Source organism: Alligator mississippiensis, chromosome 1 (genome assembly GCF_030867095.1).
Source record: "Alligator mississippiensis isolate rAllMis1 chromosome 1, rAllMis1, whole genome shotgun sequence".
NCBI classification, from domain to species: domain Eukaryota; kingdom Metazoa; phylum Chordata; order Crocodylia; family Alligatoridae; genus Alligator; species Alligator mississippiensis.
In genome coordinates, this window is record NC_081824.1 from 213,738,500 (window position 1) to 213,747,337 (window position 8,838).

The 8,838-nt window shown below is 42.5% G+C and overlaps 1 protein-coding gene across 3 annotated transcripts in view; it reads right to left on the reverse strand.

Moving 5' to 3' along the window:
• The window catches only part of WDPCP (WD repeat containing planar cell polarity effector), a 292,599-nt gene extending 283,815 nt beyond the window's left edge, over nt 1-8,784 (reverse strand). For all 3 annotated transcript variants that reach the window (XM_014595109.3, XM_019500762.2, XM_019500763.2), the window contains exons 1-2: nt 8,496-8,784; nt 6,524-6,609 (exon numbers count right to left, since the gene is read on the reverse strand). The gene's annotated coding sequence lies outside the window, so the exon portion shown is untranslated. The remainder of the gene's footprint in view (nt 1-6,523; nt 6,610-8,495) is intronic.
• Nucleotides 8,785-8,838: the final 54 nt, after the last annotated feature.

Consider the following 8,838-nt stretch of genomic DNA (forward strand, 5'->3'; position numbering starts at 1 on the left):
TATTTCATTGAAACCTGGAATAGTTTTGCTGTGACATACGGCTTCAGTAGCATTTCTGTAGATCATAAATGGCTCTGACAATTCAGCCATGCAAGGTTCACATTAACGGAACTTTAAATTATTTTTGTAATAGCATATTCTCTCTCTCTCTCTCTATGTAATTTATATATAGTGTTTATTTTATATCACACACACATACATATGCAGAATGTGTATATTCTGTGCAATGTTTCTTCTTATGAAATATTGCACACAACAGTGAAAACCTAATGTGATGACTTCAAGACCTTAAAGCTTGTAAATTAATAAGAAAGATAAGTCTTAAAGAGTGTATTTGAAGTTTTAGTGAGAGAGTCTATGGTAGGAGTGTTACTAAAAAAGCTTTAAAAATTTAGTTGCAATGTATTAAGAAACAATATTCAAATAAATTATTTTCCCTGCAGTATATCAAGTTTCAGGAGATAGAACTAAAATTGGGCTTTCATTTTAGACTGAGTAAAATAAAACAGTAGACTGTAATATCATATGTTCTAGTGAGCTTCAAATGCCCAGGGTGTTGTGAGAGAGCATTTTGCTTCAGGCATTTGAAATTTAATGCTACTTTAATATTCTCAGTTGGATATTGTTAGAATGGAATTTCAAATATTTCCTGCAAGTTGAGTTAAAGATTATCAAAATAAATGCTAAGCAGTACAAATTTTTTGAAACACATATGTAAGTTTGGCATAGTGGCTTAATGTCCTGTTGTTTCTTGCTTTACCAAATTAATTTCTACCGTCTTTGAGCAGGAATTCAAACACCACCTGGAGATTCAAACCCATAATTTAACTGCAGCATACTCCTAGCTCTTGACTGATACACAGGGGCTGGCTTGAGTGTAATAGGCAGCTAGAAAAAGAAAAGGCCATCCTAGAATACTACTAAAATGCTTTTGAGTCAAAGGAAGTTTTCAGACAGCAGACAACTTGAAAACAGGGTATTCAGCCCATCGCTGGAAATACCTGATAATAAGATGTGTAGATAATAATTTACACAAGAGCTCATGATTTTTCCATACTAAAAATCTATTTTGCAATGCTAGAAAAGCATCTTCCTAACATGACGTTTATACTACTAAATTATAAACTTGTGGGTATACATGAGTTAATAGGCCATCTTAGTCATTCTAGACAAACTAAAGGAATGATTAAACCACAATTAGTCAGGTTTCCCCTTGCTTGGATGAAGGAGTAAGTTGCTTCCCCTCTTCTCATGGAACAGCTTTTCCATATATGCACCCAGTCAACTACTCTTGGGGTTCTTCCCACTCCTTAGCAGTGACTCACTAACCTCCTAACAATCAGATTCACAATGTGAACAGGGCAAAAGGGGCATAAAACCAGGTTTTGTATCCGCTATAGCCAAGTGAGGGCTGGGGACAATTTAGCCCTAGGCTTTTAAAGGCACATTCAAGGAATCTACATGTGCAGAAGCCAAATACTGCTGTTTGTGCCAATACAATTAAGAGAATGTGCTTGCTTTTCCTTCCTCCTTCTATAAGAGTACTGAATAGCCATAATGTTAAGACCACCTTATTACCTTTTGCTGTCTTATGAATCAATTTGTGTGATTTAAAATTTCCCCAGCAGACCAGATAGCAAAATAATCCTGTGAGGGGACAAAAAACTATTCATGTATGAAACCAAGATTTCAGAGAGGTAAAAATTATATATTTTGTTTGCTTTTAAATTTACTTCGGATAAATTCACCATGTAAACGTGTATATGTATATATCAATGTATATTTGAGTCACCATTCTTGTTTCAATCAAGTGATTTGCTTATAAATGAATACAATAGCAAAGCTTTGTTAGTACTTTTGTGTTTCTGGGACAGGAAGAGGGATTCATAATCTGAAGCCAGTCTTGACATAACAGTTAACTTTCTTTTCTTCTATACAAAAGGACTGTAGGTATTTTTGACAACTAACTTTAATAAGCCAACAACAAAAATCATCATCTTTCTTTGTTAAGAAGTTATGTACCACCTTTTCTTGGAGTAACCACCCATCAAAATACTGATGTTACTGCTTGTTGGCCAGCATTCAAGTCCTGTAGGCCTTGTGACAATACAGGCTAGACAGAGAAATGGGGTAGGTAAAACAAGATGAATTATTTGAGGCAAACTGTGCAATTATGTAGGCAATCAGAGCAATATTTTTAATGAGGAAGGTGCTTATAACTGTACCAAGGATTGGATACACAAGACCATCTGTCACTTTGACACTATGAGCGCGGATGAGTTTAGTAGGCAAGCTCATCAACCTGTGCAAAGTTCAGGACATGGAAGATTATCTTTAAGGCTGGTGGTTTATAATGGCATAATTACATAAAAAGTTACAAAAAAAAGAAAGGAGAGTATTAAAGATACAAACAAGGGCAGAGTCATATTAGTTCACTCAAAATATTTTTATTTTTCAGTAAAATATTTTATCATTTAACTAAATGGTAATAGTTTTTAAATCTTTGTGTCTTTAATAGGGACTCCCACTGAAAAGTTTATACTGCTATCTGAAAATATTTTCAAACATTGTTATAACATCAAAGTATTAAAAATGAAATCTATTAAGAGGTTTATTTCTTTTTTCTTTGAGATTTTCATTTTGTGCAGTTAGCTGCAATTTTTTTGTAGTTTTATTTCTTTGTTTCCCTCTGTTCATCTGGCTCTTATATGCAAAAGCTGTGGGAAAACACTTTTATAACTAGAAAAGCGTTATATAAAAAAAGACAAAAAATAGCATGGAACTCATGATGTTGTAAACAAAATCTGTTTTTCAAAAGCTAAAAATCACAAGATAATGAACTGATAACATCCCTTTAATATTGTTATCTACTGGCCTCTAATTCCACTAAACAGAAATAAGAAAGGTATAAATTTCTGTCTCCCCTTCAGAACTTCTCAGGAACAGCAGCACTATGCAGATAGCTGCTTTCAGTCTTGTCATTCCCTTCATCTCCGCTCCAAAACCACATATATCTAGGAATTTGTGACTTCCTCCTCTGTAATCAAATGGCAAGCTGCTATACCTGTTTCCAAAAGTTGCTGATCTTGCAGCCTCTCAGGCTTTAACTTGGCAGCTCATGTTCCTCAGTAAAACTGGTCCAGCTGTCTACCATCACTTCCACCAATTCACGTGAAAAATCTCTAGTATGGGACTGATATATTGGTTGGCTATCGGATTGGCAATGATAAAAGGAGAAACAACATTATTACCTATTGGCTTTTTTGGTTGCTGTAGTCAATAATTGCGACCATGTGCCTGGAGCATCCTGGCAAGCGTAGTCTGATCCCAGTGCCCCACTGCTGGCCCAAGTCTGTGGCAGACTACAGGTCCCAATGAGCAGCGGGAGGGGTAGGGGGTGCCAGGAAGCAGTCACAGGGTGCTCCCTGCACTCAGCAACAAAGGGGCCATTACCAGCTCCTACTGCTGTTGCTGCTGCTGCAGTGATGGCAACACCACACACACAGCAGGGGCCTGAGTACGGGCTGCCACGGAGACATTGGGCTGTGTGCAGGCAGGGTAAGGTGCCATGCGAGGGACATTCTGCTCTGCCAGGAACTGGACAACTTTGCAAAAGTGGCTCCTCCCCAGTGGCCATGGGAGCTTAGCTGTATGGGGCCTGCCAGTGCTGAGGCAGCGGCATGCTCTGGGGCTCCAAATGCACCCAGTGCTGCCGTCCACACGAAGGTCTGCCCTGCCTGTCCAGAACGGCATCACGGGCTGCAGGTAGGAGCTGTGGGCGAGGGGGAAACATGCACGAGAATAAGGCAGTTACCACTTTCCTCATCAAGGGCCGGAGCAGGGTTATGTCACTAGTTTAAAATGCCTTGCACTATTACTAAATATCGGTTTTTGGATCAGCATCAGCCAATATGGTTGGTTAATCAATGGCTATCGGTATCAGCCAAGAAAATCTTTGTTGGTGCACCCCTAATCTCTAGATGTGTAAAACTAACATTTAAAATACTAAAATGATGCCATTGAAGGCAAGAATTCCATGGGTAATAAATACAAAAGCAATTAAGGCCACTAACTACTGTGGCAAGGAGATTTTTGGCAGCCCACTGTAACTAACATGAGTATGGCAAAAACAAATTTTCCTTTGTTCAGAATATTTCTTCTCTAACAAAAGACAAGGAAACGTGCCAGCACACCCTTTCTCCCTACCCCCAATCCTTCCACATATGTAAGAAAATCTCCATTGTCTTTGCTCCCTGACACTGGGAAAGCTGAGATGCCTACTCAACCTCTTCCATTAAATGCCTTGAGCTTTCTGCAGAAAGATGGACAGCTATTGGCAAGAGCAATGTGATAATAAGGTCTGAAATTCCTACCCCAAACTGGAAACCTCGGGTCTCCTGTTTCCTGCAGCTCAGGGATGTCAAAGATATGATGCTGAGCTGGGTCCAACCCACCAAGCTACCAGTGGGCTTCCCAATGTTGTAGGGAAGGGCCTGCACAGATATCAGCTTGCACCTACTGGAGCCTTGCACCCAGACCCTGGCACTGCCCCCACACCCACATAGTACTGGCCTTGCAGATCTGGTTTGGGAGAAGCTCCACAGTCCAGATCCAGCCTGGGGGCCAACGTAAGTCTGACATCTCTGCTAAAAATAGGGGTGCACTGACAGAGATTTTTTGGGGTCGATACCAATAGCTGACTTTTAAAGGAGGCATATCAGCTGATACCCATCTGATTTCCTATACTAGCCTGACACCTTGAAGAGCTGCGTGCAGCTGGTAAGTCTGTTGTGGTAGAAGGGGAGGGGAAAGGAAAGGGGTGTTGGGGGGCACAGATCAAGGCCCCCCCACAGCAAAGGAGTGGAGCGGGGGCTGGGGCAAGTGCTGCCCAGCTGGGGTGGGGTAAGGCAGGAGTGGGATGGAGCCATGGCTTGTCCAGGGGGGCAGGAGCTATGGGGAGGGGGGCAGCTCCTGCTGCTGTGTGCTGCTTGTACAGGAGCCACTGGTCCGGCAGCTTGTCCAGTGCTTGCCTGGCGGCTCCTGTCGCTAGTCCGGCGGGGCAGGGGTTGGCTCCATGGACAGAGAGGAAACGTGTCCCCAGATCTGCGCAGGTGGGGCAGGCTGGGAAGAGCCCCACACAGGCCCAGGCCCAGGCCATGTAGATCTTGGGGCACACGCCCCACCCCCGATGAGCAGCAGTGGCAGCAGCAGGAGCTGCTCGACGAGGACCAGACAAGTGCCTCTCAGATGAAGGGCATGCAGCAGCAGGAGCCACCCCTTCCCCTCCCCACATCCCCTGGACATGTCATGGCTCCATCCCCCACCTGTGCTGTCCTGGCTGGGCAGCACTTGCCCCAGCCCCTGCCAGGCTGTGCTCTTCTCCAAGTTACCGGGCTGTGCTGTTCACTGCCTACGTGCTGTGCTGAAGCTCATATGGGACAGGTTGCGCACGCACAGATATTTATCGGCCAAATTATCAGCCACATCAGGCCGATTTCTGATACAATCAATTTTCTATACATTGGTGCCGATCTGATATTAGACCAATGTATTGGTGCACCTCTAAACAGAGAAGACTAAACAGAGAAGATGAAAAGGAGGCTAATAGTTTAAGGATCAAAAAGATACTAGGAACTAGCATTGCTAGCAGTGGAGAAAGAAAGGAAAAGGACAAACATTTCTTGGATATGATTAATTTTAAGGTCCCATTCATGTATATAAATATGTTCCATAGAATATAAATATAATTAATAGATGTTATAAGCAGGTTATAAGATATGAGCTGTATATGTTACAAATATTTAAAAGGTGCATCATTAAATTGTTTCAAATGTTTGCTTAAAAGCAATCTATTGACCAGTTGGACACTATAAAAATCCAGAACCATTCCCCAATGTTAATTAACCATTTATTAAAATGTAATTTATTAACTTTATAAAAATGGAGCCTTAAGATAAAATGCAATCCATTTCCTTATAAGCAAAGTGAAAGTCCACTGAAATACATGAAACAATTCAGAACTCTTTAAAAGAATTTTTATGTAACTAGATTTCACTGCATCTTTTATGCTTATGCAATCTCTCCCTACTGATGTTGTAAACCTGAACTGTGAAAAACGAGAACTAAATACGAGACTTTCACAGTAAGTACAAATACTACCTGAAATACTTTATTTTCCTCCAGTATATTTTCCTAAATTATTCAGGACCTATTTAATGTTGGAGTTCTTTAAAATTATTTCTTACTGTATTGATTTTGTCTTTGTTTTGACTCTCTTCTCTTGACTCAGGCAATCCAGACTGGGCATCCCATACTGGTCTTACCCCTGTTCTTGCTGCACCTAACTGACAGTAGTTGAACAAGCTGAATTTCATTGTATGTAGTTAAAACTATCTGAAGAGAGTAAAACCTGTGGAATTATTTGCATGTTTCTATTGTTAACATTTTTTCAAACATTCTAAAAGTAAATGCAGAAGGAGCCAAATATAACTTCATGAATTACTGGAAATATGGATTAACTTACCTAAAAAAAAATCTCATCAATTTCAATGGGTGACAATGAAGAAAAAGAAAATCCCATCCAAAATAGGAGTTAAAGCACACAGGCAGCTGTTAACAGAGAACAAGTCAATTTAAAAAATAAGAAAATGGAGACGATGGCTCTGGCATCATAGACTTAAAAAGTTAACTGTTAGCTCAAAAAGACAGACCTCAAATTTAAATGTCACAATTAGCATTTTCCACCCCCCAAGTGGTATCACTTTTAAGTGTGAATCTCTTTTGCAAAGGTAAAGTAAAATATACGTTTTAGCATAAGCCTAATTTATATGCACACACAGCTCTCATCAATTATATTTTATTTGTTATTTGTACAGCACCTTTGACCCACAGTGCTAGATAAAAGAAAAGCACAGTAACAAACTAAAGAATAAACAAAAACTGAGCCAAACCTATGTCAAATGGCCATCTCAGATGCAAAATATTAGGCTCCCTAGAAGAGAACCTACAAATAACTGGAATAGTACTAGCAACAAAATGGGTTGTGAGGTAACATTTACAATAACAAAAAAAAGTGTCAAAAATGGGAAAGAAAACTTCCAAAGAACTGGATCTTAATCGTGGAGGACATCCTATTCTTTCTTCCATTGCCATTTTTCTATGAACAAGAAAACTGTACAACACTGAATACAAGGAGTACATGAAGAGCCATACATAAAAAGGTTAAGTGGAGCATCAGTATGAAATGTAGCACTAAACATTCCAATACCAAGTAGCTTGGACATCAGGGAAAGGTGGACTCGCAAGGCAGCGAAAAGAAAAACTAGATGTGCTACCTCATTATAGATTGCCTGGAATGGCTGATGAGAAGGCTCCCAGAAGACCAGGATGCACAATATCTTATTGCATCAACTAAAATTTTACAATATCAAAAAAGAAAAATAACAATTTGAAGTTAACTTAAAAGATTTAACATGAGAACTACTTGTGAGGAAAGTAGTCTATAAAAGACACTACACTATGGTGCCCAGTGATAACAAAACCATTAAAAGCAGAAAAGTGAAAAATTCTAAATTTAAGGCCTGAGAAGCAAAAAGCATACAGAGGTAAGGGGAACAAGTGCAATCTAGTATTAGGAGGGTTTAACTTGAAGAGTTTCACCAGTTCAAAGGTGAAAACTTAAGATGTACTTGAGTAAATCAGTGCAAAAGATTTTTTGGGTGTTTACTGGGAACCGCATTAGGCTAAACTGAAATAAGTTACTCAAACTGAAACCAAGGTGCCTCCACAGGACTTTGCATGGGTTTAATTCAGTTTTAAAACAAAAGGTATCATAAAGTGTGAGCACAACAATGCCAGGGACATGAGATAAGCGCTGGGAATGAAAATAGAGCCTTTATCTAAACAAGAAAGAGACGCTGATTTAACTAAAGTCTATCATTGAATAGACCCCACACTAAAGTCATGCCATGTACCGCATGGACGCACTTAAATGAGTTTATAGCCCCCGGCTATTGATTCAGCTACGAATCAGTCAGTCATCCATTTGAATTAAATGGATGAACCAGGTGTAAAATCCAACAGTGAGTCCATGCAGGGTTTTGTAGCAGTTGACATCTAACAAGAAGAGCATGTGACGCCTGCGCCACCAGCCAAGCCCAGAGAGGTGGGATGCTCAGGGCCCACAGGAGGCTGGAACGGGGAACGACAGCAGTCCTTGCAAGCTAGACTGCAGTTACGCAGGGATACCCGGGACTACCCCAGAGCTGGTCCTCCTGCGCCGGGCAGGGGACCAAACGCACGGCCCGTGAGGCGGGCCCGGCCTGCAGCGCTACTCTGCCTGGCCCCTGGCCCAGCCCCGCGCTGGCTGCCAGCGCCGCCCGAGCAGCAGGGGCAGCGGCTCTGACACCGGGCAACAACCAGTGCCACGGCGCTGGGCACCGAGCCCCGCCCGCTCGCCCGCCCCGCCCGGGCCCCCGCCGGGCAGCAGAACCCACCGGGCAGTGCTGGCATTGGGGGGGGGGCTGGTGACACGCGAGGAGCGGAGCAACGGCGCCAACCGCCAACTGCTCCCGCGCGCGGCCCCTCCGTCGCGTGGCAACCAACGAAGCAGCTCCCCTGCGCGCGCGCAGCCCCTCCCTCTTTTTACTGCATCCATCTCCTTCAGGCAGGACTGCGCACGCACGCCGCCATGCGCATGCGGAACCACGGAGTGTCCCCCGGCGGAAGTCGGGATGGCCGTCCTTCGCCGTGACCCTGACGTCACTGCAGAAGGGCTGCGCGCCTTTGCGAAAGGGGCGGGGAAGGGACTCAGCCACCGGCCCTGCCACTCAGCTCTCA